Raw genomic sequence first — 10000 nt, 5'->3', positions numbered from 1 at the left:
TAAAAATAGAAGAGAAAAGTATCAGTTAAGACGTCTCATACTTATCTGTCTTCTGCAATTTTATTTTGGATCTTCTATATATATGAAGAATTTTCCTCCGCCTGGTTGTTTTTCTCTCTCCTGTCATTTCAACGAGATTTTTTTTATTTATTTATCACCCGACGAAATACGTCTGCACCACTGCTGTACCAGTTTTTGTGTCCCACAAGAGGAGTCGATGCTAGATGTGTCGAAACAGTTGTTGTGATTAATAATATATTCTCGTATATTCCTTCTTCTGTCTTTCGTTTGTTATATATATATATATATATATATATATATATATACATATAATAAAAGATATTGTTTTTTTTTCTTTCGAAAAAGTTCTTTTGCTCGATTGCTTGAAAGTGCTCAGGTCAAACCCGAGACGCTACGCATTATGTAATTTAGTATAAGAAGAGACAAAAATTTAGATAATCATTTTATATTTATGATTTATATCAACATAATAAATACATAAATACATCCAAATATATAACATAAGGTTACAACAAGACAAGGAACCTATTCATATTACATGGAAAATGGGGGCATGAAAATTAATTTTCTTAAGGTTGTAAACCTGGAAAAGTACAGGACAGGTTATTACACCTGTAAAAGTATAGGACAAGCTATTACTTTTAGTGAAGTAGAGAATAAGAAACATTTTACTTTAAAAATTGCAGCAAAGAATGCCAGTACTTCTAATTAATCATTCTTTACAGTTCTCTTCTAAGTTTATTGTACAAAACTGGTCAGCTAATTTGTAAGTTTGTCGAATTAGTCACATTTTTCTGCATTTAAGGTAGTAAATTAGCCAAATTATACTTAAATAAGTATAATGTTATTTGAAAACTATAATAAAATAAGTTTTAATATTCAAATTTTGATTTTAGCTGCAACATTTTAAGTAAAACGTTTCTTATTCTTTACTTTACTAAGAAGTGATACTTGTCCTATACTTTTGAAGGTGTTATAACTTGTCCTGTACTTTTCCAGGTTTATAATCTTCAGAATATTACTTTTCCTGTTCGCATGTTTCCATGTAATCCATGATTTTTCTAGGCATTGCTGTCATAAGATAATTAATAATGTGTCAATTAATAATAAAAGATTTTACCTTATAAAATGCTGAAAGATAATATTTCAATTTTTCCATGTAAGTGATGATATTTCAATTCTTTCGTGTTTAATTTAAATATATGTCGTGATTGAATGATTTGATATTACGCATCCATACCAAATTAAAGGTAGGAATGTTTACCATGTTGTTGGTTGCATCATGGCTCACCAAAAGTTACAAACAACAAAACCCCAAAACCCCAAAACAATCAGTTACCTAATTTTGCAATATTAGGTCACAGGAATTCATTCAACGAAAAAAAGATTTCCAATGATTCCAGGATTGGGCCACCACCTCATTTTTTCCGAACCAAAATAAGGGATTCGCAGCATATTGATTCCACGCAAAAGAAATCTTTTTTTTTCTTTTTTCTTAGTGAAAATCGTGAGGGTGTTGATATAGAAATTTACCATAATGTTGTTATTTAGCCTCAAATCAACCCTGATACTGCAAACCTATCATCAAAAACATTCCAGCCTTCAGCCAACCGTCTTTTTAGGGATAATCTAGGACATTACATACAATGGGCGTGTGATTTAGGTAGGAGGATACTTTGGTTGGTATTTTTAGCGTGTCGAGTGACCAGGTAGAGGCTCTTTCATTGGTTCGATTGCGTGATGAGATTTTTTTTACATATATATGTAATATGTATATATATATATATATATATATATATATATATATAAATATATATATATATATATATATATATATATATATATATATATATATATATAAATCATCGGCAGAAGTTAGAGTGTAATTCAAAAGCTGAGAGTTTCGTGCATTGGCACTCTGTAACTTCTAACGAAATAACTTCTAAAATACAAAATTTTGTCATAAACCCCGTTCTATGTGACAGTATCGGAAGTTTGAAAGTGTTTATTTGAAAAGAAAAATAATTAAATAATCTGTACACTAAAGTCTACGTTGGCGAAATTTGAACCGCTTCTGCCAGCTGGCCGATTTAGAATGTAAACATTCATTTTTGAAATATATTTTTTATTCTTATTGCTTAAGCGTTAATTTCTTATTCCCTTACTTACTGACATTAAATTTAGTAATATTTTACCTCATAACTCTTTTTTCTACTCATTTTTGTTCAATGTAACTAGTGATTGTGAATTCATCGTGCATTTCCTAACATTTAAGCGTAAGAAAAGTATACTTTTAATTTAAAATTAGAAAATTTATGTTAATTGAAGATGAATATTTGCCTTGAGGTCGCAGATATTTTGATGTAACTATTTTTCTACCGAACCAAATCTCAAACTATTTATGGCTAAGTGTAGCTGAGGAGGTGTCCCCTTTAAAACTATTAGCAGTTTGCAATTTAGTTGAGAACTGAATTAGTGGTGAAACTTGGAAGCTGCTGCAATTGACAAAATGGTGGACTTAAAAATATATTCAACCCCTACTGTATTTGATTGATATTATTTAGATAGAAATAGGAGTTATATGAGGTAAAAATGTACATAAAAAGAGTAAATAAATATAAGTTGAAATAGCGATTAAAAATCTTATTAAATTCAAATTTAAGGTTAAAAGACGTTGAAATAACGATTGAAAATTATAAAACACATCGGCAGTAGTGGCAACTCCTAATTATGGATTTTAAAGTTTAGAAAAGTTCCGAAGAAATTTTTTATAGATGATTATAACGTCAATATGAAACAATTCGAAGGCGGCGAGCTGGCGGAAACGTTAGCACGCCGGGCGAAATGCTTAGAGGTATTTCGTCTTCCGTTACGGTCTGAGTTCAAATTTCGCCGAGGTCGACTTTGCCTTTCATCCTTTCGGAGTCGATTAATTAAGTACCAGTTACGCACTGCGGTCGATATAATGGACTTAATCCATTTGTCTGTCCGTGTTTGTCCTCTGTGTGTTTAGCCCCTTGTGGATAGTAAAGAAATAGGTATTTTATCTGTCTATTTTCTGAGTTCAAATTCCGCTGACAGCGACTTTGCCTTTCATCCTTTCCTGGTCGATAAATTAAGTACCAGTTGCGTACTGAGGTCGATGTAATCAACTGACCGCTCTCCCCAAAACTTTCGACCCTTGTGCCGAGAGTAGAAAAGAATATGAAGCAATTTGACGGCCGTTTCTGGAGTTCATTAGTCAGCAGGTATGAATCCTTTAGATTCACACTGACATGTCCCTTTCATCAGGAATAAGTAAATAGAAAATTAATCAAGTTTGAAGACATGTAAGAGAAAATAAAGAAAGAAAGAAAAATTTTGGTTACATTACGTTAGTCATCGGCTACTCCATTTGATATTAATCACTTCTGCGATGATTCACGCTTATATATGAAGGCAACCTCTAGTGAAAGATGATGGGAGAATTAAAAAAGTGCCCAGTGAAGGATGATGTGAGAATTTAAAAAATAAAATAAAAATAAAGAATTTTTTATTAATGTTAATAAATGAATTTAAACGCGTGCTACATCTTTTATATATATATATATATATATCAACAGTACTACCTATATATGTTCTAGCCTGATACTTATCTGACGTTATAACCCGCTATAAAACATTTCTTCGAAACTCCTCTAAAGTTTTAAATCTATAATTAGGATTTGCCACTACTGCCGATGTATTTTATAACTTTCAATCTTTATTTGAATGTCTTTTATCCTTAAATTTATATTTAATATGATTTTTAATCGATATATCAGCCTTTCTTTATTTACCCTTTTCATGTACATTTTTACCTCATATAACTCCTATTTCTTTCTAAATACGATATAAATATATTCCTTATCTTAATTTTATGTTTGTATTTATGCATTTAGTGTGTTAATATAAATCATAAATATAAAATGATTATCTAAATTTTTGTCTCTTCTTATATCAAGTTACATAATATTTGGTCTGCAAGATTCTTTATGTGAATTCGTGTGTTGAAGCATATTTTATTGTGTCTGGAGAGAGTTATTTTCTTTTAGTGCCTTATTAATTTTACCCATTCACCGGTCTGATTTCTACTCATTAACTTATTTATTTTCACTGAAATTTTCGATGCGTCTTGCAACCTTTTCAATAGTCGTTGACTCTGTCCGTTGTCGGACAGTCATCGATAATTTCTCTGTGCTAATTTTGCAGTCGTACGCGTCTTTTATTTTTAGGGATATGTAGAATTGAATAAATCTAAAATGCCCCTTTTATGAGTATTTGAAGGAGATATAGCTACTAAACCATGTAGCCCTGTCTCATGATGGACTGGTGACAACAAAACTTCCTTCTCACTACTATCACTCTCAGTTTAATTCCGAAGCATTCAGTACGATTAATATATTAATCTGCTAATCTAATAATCTATTAAAGGTTGCAAGATTCTCATACAATGAAGCCAATATTTAGCCATACTTAAAGAGGGGAGATGATAACCATACCATGTTATCTACATATTGGAAAACATTCCCTGCAGACTCTGCAGATTTCAAATGAATCCCGTGTCATAGTTATATTATGTTAAAACAATGTTAGAACACATTACAGTTAGACTTGAAAACTAGTAATAGTCTCGGGTGGTAGAAAGGCATAAGAAGACGGAGCAGTTAATATTTTCTGATTCCATCAGGACTAAATAAGATAGATCTTAGATATTATGAAATGCTGTTATGCGATTAAAAGACATCCGAAGGGGGAAAAGTTAATAAACATAGATACAGAATTAAGTTAATATGATGATGTAAAGTACTATAGGAGATTCTGTATGCATTAGAAGTAGATAGTTTGTGTTGTAATAATCACCGTCAGCTGACATTAACGTCAGATTTGTAATTAGAGTGTTAACAAAGGTTAGAAGATAATCTTGTAAGCTTGGTAAGAGAGCAATATAAATACGATACTTACACAACAAATAATTGAGTGAAGGAAATGACAGCTGGAAGAAATTTTCAAATTGTGGTCTTGAAGAAATAGATTGAAATGAACAGTAAATAAATTAAATATACGCACACATAAATCTCCATAAAAATACATAAACCGACATATACCGAGAAAGTGAAGAAATACATTATTTTAATTTGCATAGAGTATGTATTCAATTTGATTTTCTAATAACCAGTTAATGGTCCTCAATGAAGTTGCCGTTGGGCTCTTAATACAACAATGCACATTTTCATTATAGGATCATTTTTCCCTATGTATGCTGTCTTTCGAGAGATAGCCGTCGGGGAAATTACACACATTCTATCTAAGGTGACTTTCAAATTTCAGACTAAATGCAGCAATCGTTGTAACTACCTCGTCTTTACGCTGAACGAGGGATTGAAGATCAGGAAATGTACAAGAAAACTGCTACATGTTCGGTGTCTGGTAAGAATATTTTAGCAATAATTACGTCATACTTGGAACTGAAAATGTATCAGCAACTGTAGGAGACGTTAGAAACGTGCCAAAAATCTCCGATTTCAGTCGATAATCAATCTTCGATAAACTAACACTTACTCACTAATATTTATAGCATTCACATATTTTAACATTTTCTATAGAAGTAAGAGAATTATTATTGTTGTTGTTGTTGTTGTTGAAATTATTATTATCCTTAATTATTATCATCATCATCATCATCATCATTATTATTATTATTATTATTGTATTAAAACTCACAGCTTATATTGCTGGCTATGCTGGAAAGTGTCAGCTGTCCACAGCCAGCAGACTAATGTGACGCTTGTTTTACTGATCATGCTTCAAGAACCCTGCGAAGAATTCTTGCAGTTCCAAGCAATGCTGATTTTTGTAGGTATTCTACCTTCACACTTGGACCGATCTTTTTCAGCCATGTTCATAGTTAACGCAGTGAGATGGCAGAGTTGTTAGCACGCTGGACGAAATGCTTGGCGGTATTTTGCCCATCTCTGTGTTCTGAGTTCAAATTCTGCCGAGGTCGACTTTGCCTTTCATCCTTTCGGAATCGATAAATTAAGTACCAGTGAAACACTGGGGTCGATGTAATTGTCTAGTCCCCTCCCCACCAAATATCAGGCTTTGTGCCTTCAGTAGAAGGGATAGTTGTTATTATTATTATTGTTATATTATTATTATTATTATTATTATTATTATTATTATTATTATTATTATTGAGTGAGAGAGCAGTATATGCCATCAAAGTGACACTGGGGTAAAGTATACGAAGTCCTGTATACCCATCATGACTACCTGTCTGATAAGGGTACACCAGGCACATGCATCACAACCATATGTGCGCGATATGGTGATCTCATATCAAGATAAACAGCACATGACCTTGCAGAGGGGCCCAGTTAAAATTTTCTACTGGTCGAGTAACCCACCCCGCTCAAAATATCCCTGAATAATTGCTGTTTAAGGATGTTGAACGAAACACCCATGTTTCCAGAAGTGAATTATTCAAACCCCAAAGAATGCCTCTCAACACATGGCTATGATGCTCCCCCACTATTTCTGCTCGTCATCAGAGATGCACATATCGTCAGCCACTAAGGGACATGCTCAACTGGTTAAGGTCAAACAACTGACAAGCAAATCTGTGGTATTGAGCAGAATATTTGCTGTAGCAAATATACCAAGACAATACATGTACATGATAACACTTCCAATCAGTTAAGATCAGAAGCCACGAGAGCCACTGCCTGATACTGCATCGGGAGCATTTATTATTATTATCATTATAATAATAATAATAATAATTATTATTATTATTATTATTATTATTATTATTATTATTATTATTATTATTATTAATATTTAAGGCGGCGAGCTGGCAGAATTGTTAGCGCGCTGGATGAATTGCTTAGCGGCATTTCACCCTTCGCTACGTTCTGAGTTCAAATTCCGGCGAGGTTGATTTTGCCTTTCATCATTTCGGGGTCGACAAATTAAGTACTAGTAAATCAACTAATCCCTTCTCCTTAAATTTCAGGCCTTGTGCCTATAGTAGAAAGGATTATTATTATTATTATTATTATTATTATTATTATTATTATTATTATATTATTATTATATTTTCACTATTACAAATCCCTGGACTGATATAAATGTTGAAACGTCGGAATAAATACCTTTTGTTATTACTTCCGTCTCTTTGTGTTTCAAATTCTAATCTCGCTGAGATTACTTTCTCTTTCATATTTTTGAAAACGATAAAATAATCAACTAACCCTACCCTCACCAAAAAAAGCAACCCCCAGGCCCCTGCCTAAATTTGAAACATATATCATTGTTATTTTTATTATTATTATCATTATTATTATTATTATTATTTTTATTGTTGTTGTTGTTGTTATTATTATTATTGTTATTATTATTATTATTATTATTATTATTATTATTATTATTATTATTATTATTATTATTATTAAAAAAGAAATATAGCAGTAGCACAGCACATATCGAAGACTCACGGAGGCTGCGTTCGGTCATTCATCGAAAGACTGCAGTAAATAAGACTCCCGACATAACACAAATAATAACAAGATCTAAAAAAAAGGAAATAACATTCAATGATTTACTGCCACAAATAACTGCAAATACATCATCGATGATTTATGTTTTTGGTTCTGCCTTGTGCTATACATTGTTTTTATGCCGAGACTAAAACAGCGATTGTAATAATAGACTAGAGAAGGGGAGAACAACGACATGCTTTTTTACAAAAAACAATAAAAAGAACGACTGCTGGCTGCACAAATAGAAAACGAAGATTCTACTTGATTAGACGAGGTGACCATAATTTGATTTGATTTCCATTGATTGTTTCGATAACTCCGGGAGAAAAGAGAAATTTGAAGTATCGTCTTTTGGCGTGTCTTGGATAATAAAGTTCTTTTTTGCTTTGTTTCGTTTTTTGTTGGTTTTTTTTTTACTTTTTTTTTCTTCCTAGGCACTAGGCCAACTTCTAGCGGGATAGTGTTCATAGTCGACTGAATTTAGCTAAATATATTACTGTGTAGTCCGTCAGTTTGGATAACTTCATATACCATGAGGAAATGAAGAATTTTATGTTTTGTGGACTTGCCTGGGAAGAAAGGGATTTTTCAACGGTTTGAAAGTGTTTTTCCTTTCAGACAAGAGTCACTACCTAAGGATTATTATCCACTTCTGCACTGTATACAAACATATCTATACTTATAACTTTTTCGGTGGACACAAAGGGAGTAACCAAAGTGAATAGATCAGGTGTAGTCGTAAACTAAAATGAAGTTAAGTCGCGTTTATTACCAGGAATATGACCATTTCTTCAGAGAGTATCTTGAATAAAGTTTATAGAAAATTCAGAAGTGGAGATTTCAGCTTTGAAGTTGAAGATCGAACCAGACGTCCAATTGAGTTTGATGAAAAGCTCCCTGAGGCATTACTTGAAGAAAATCCTGCATTATCAGTTGCAGAATTGACAATAAACCTTAGTTCAAACCATGCAACTGCTCACCGTTATCTTCAACAACTTGGAAAGCTTCCTAAACTTGGAAAATGGGTGCCTCAGGAATTGTCCGGAAGCAACATCAAATCCCGAGTTGAATCTGCTCTTCTCTCTATTCTCGTGAACTCATTTCACCCTTTTTGGATAGACATGTGACGAAAAATGGATCTTCTATCGAAATGCTAAACGTCGTAAACAGTGGCTTGGTAAAAGAGAAAAAGTTCAACCACAACCGAGAAGGGAACTTCATGGAAAAAGTTCTTCAAAGGGGTAATTAACTTTGAATTGTTACCACCTAATGCAATAATCAATGCCCAAGTTTACTGTCAGCAATTAGAGCGTTTGAACCAAGCTTTGAAGAAAAAAAGACCCGCTTTAGTGAATCGGAAAGGAGTGATGTTTCATCAGGACAATGCGCGACACCACACTGCAAAGATCACATCACAGAAAATCGAAGAGCTTGGTTGGAAACAAATTCCTCATCCACCATATTCTCCCGACCTTGCTCCTTCAGACTGCCATTTGTTTTGTAATTTACACAATCATTTGGGGAACATAACTTTGGCAAGCCAGGAGAAGGCCGAAACGGACATTTCAGAGTTTTTCGCTTTGAAACCAAGAGTATTACAATGATGGTATTAAAAAGCTTGTAAATAGATGGAAGGAAGTCATAGATAATCAGGGAAAGTACATTGATGATTAAATTTCAATTAAATATAACATTTGATCACTTGCTTTCTTTATTCAAAATTTGGACAGAATTTATGGGATGACCTGCTATTAATCAGCCGAAATTGCGAGAATGGTGCGGTTCTTGACTGAAGATTAAAGGCTTCGAATGACCCGTCCGTGTTTTTTGTATCGTCTACCTGAATGTTTTGCTGTCCCTTTTTGTATCACCTAGTTGTCCGAATGTTTTGCGTTCTTGTCCCATTTTGTATTTTTTTACATATATATATATATATTTATAATAATAAGTGCATAGGGATTTTTTACACCTTTTATCATGTATAAGAATATTTTCTCCATGGTAACTGCAATTCCCAACTGCTTGGTGCTGATACTACAATTTTTTTCCGAACCAGGCGATCTACTAGCGCAACTTGGTCACTGATGTAGACTGTTTTTAATTAAAGTTTCGGCTTTTTAAGCCTACCCAGAGTTGATTCTCTTCGGTATTTCTAAAGAGCCAGAGAAGCGCTCTTGGAATCCGATTGCGGGAAGCACTGGGTAGATACGGTGTTTTGACACTTTTTTACTATAATAGAAAATTTTCACCACGTGAATTCACAGTGAATTTGCCTTTTGAAGTTAAAATATGCCACAAACATTTAAAACTAAAGTCCGTTTATTCCTAATCGCTCATTGGTGCTGCTATACATATACATATACATATACATACATATATATATATAGTTAATCCAAACATGAACAAAGAGAAAACAC

The sequence above is a fragment of the Octopus sinensis genome, linkage group LG7, assembly GCF_006345805.1.
Source record: "Octopus sinensis linkage group LG7, ASM634580v1, whole genome shotgun sequence".
Taxonomy (NCBI): Eukaryota; Metazoa; Mollusca; class Cephalopoda; order Octopoda; family Octopodidae; genus Octopus; species Octopus sinensis.
The sequence above is the reverse complement of the archived record's forward strand: the minus strand, read 5'-3'. Positions refer to the sequence as shown.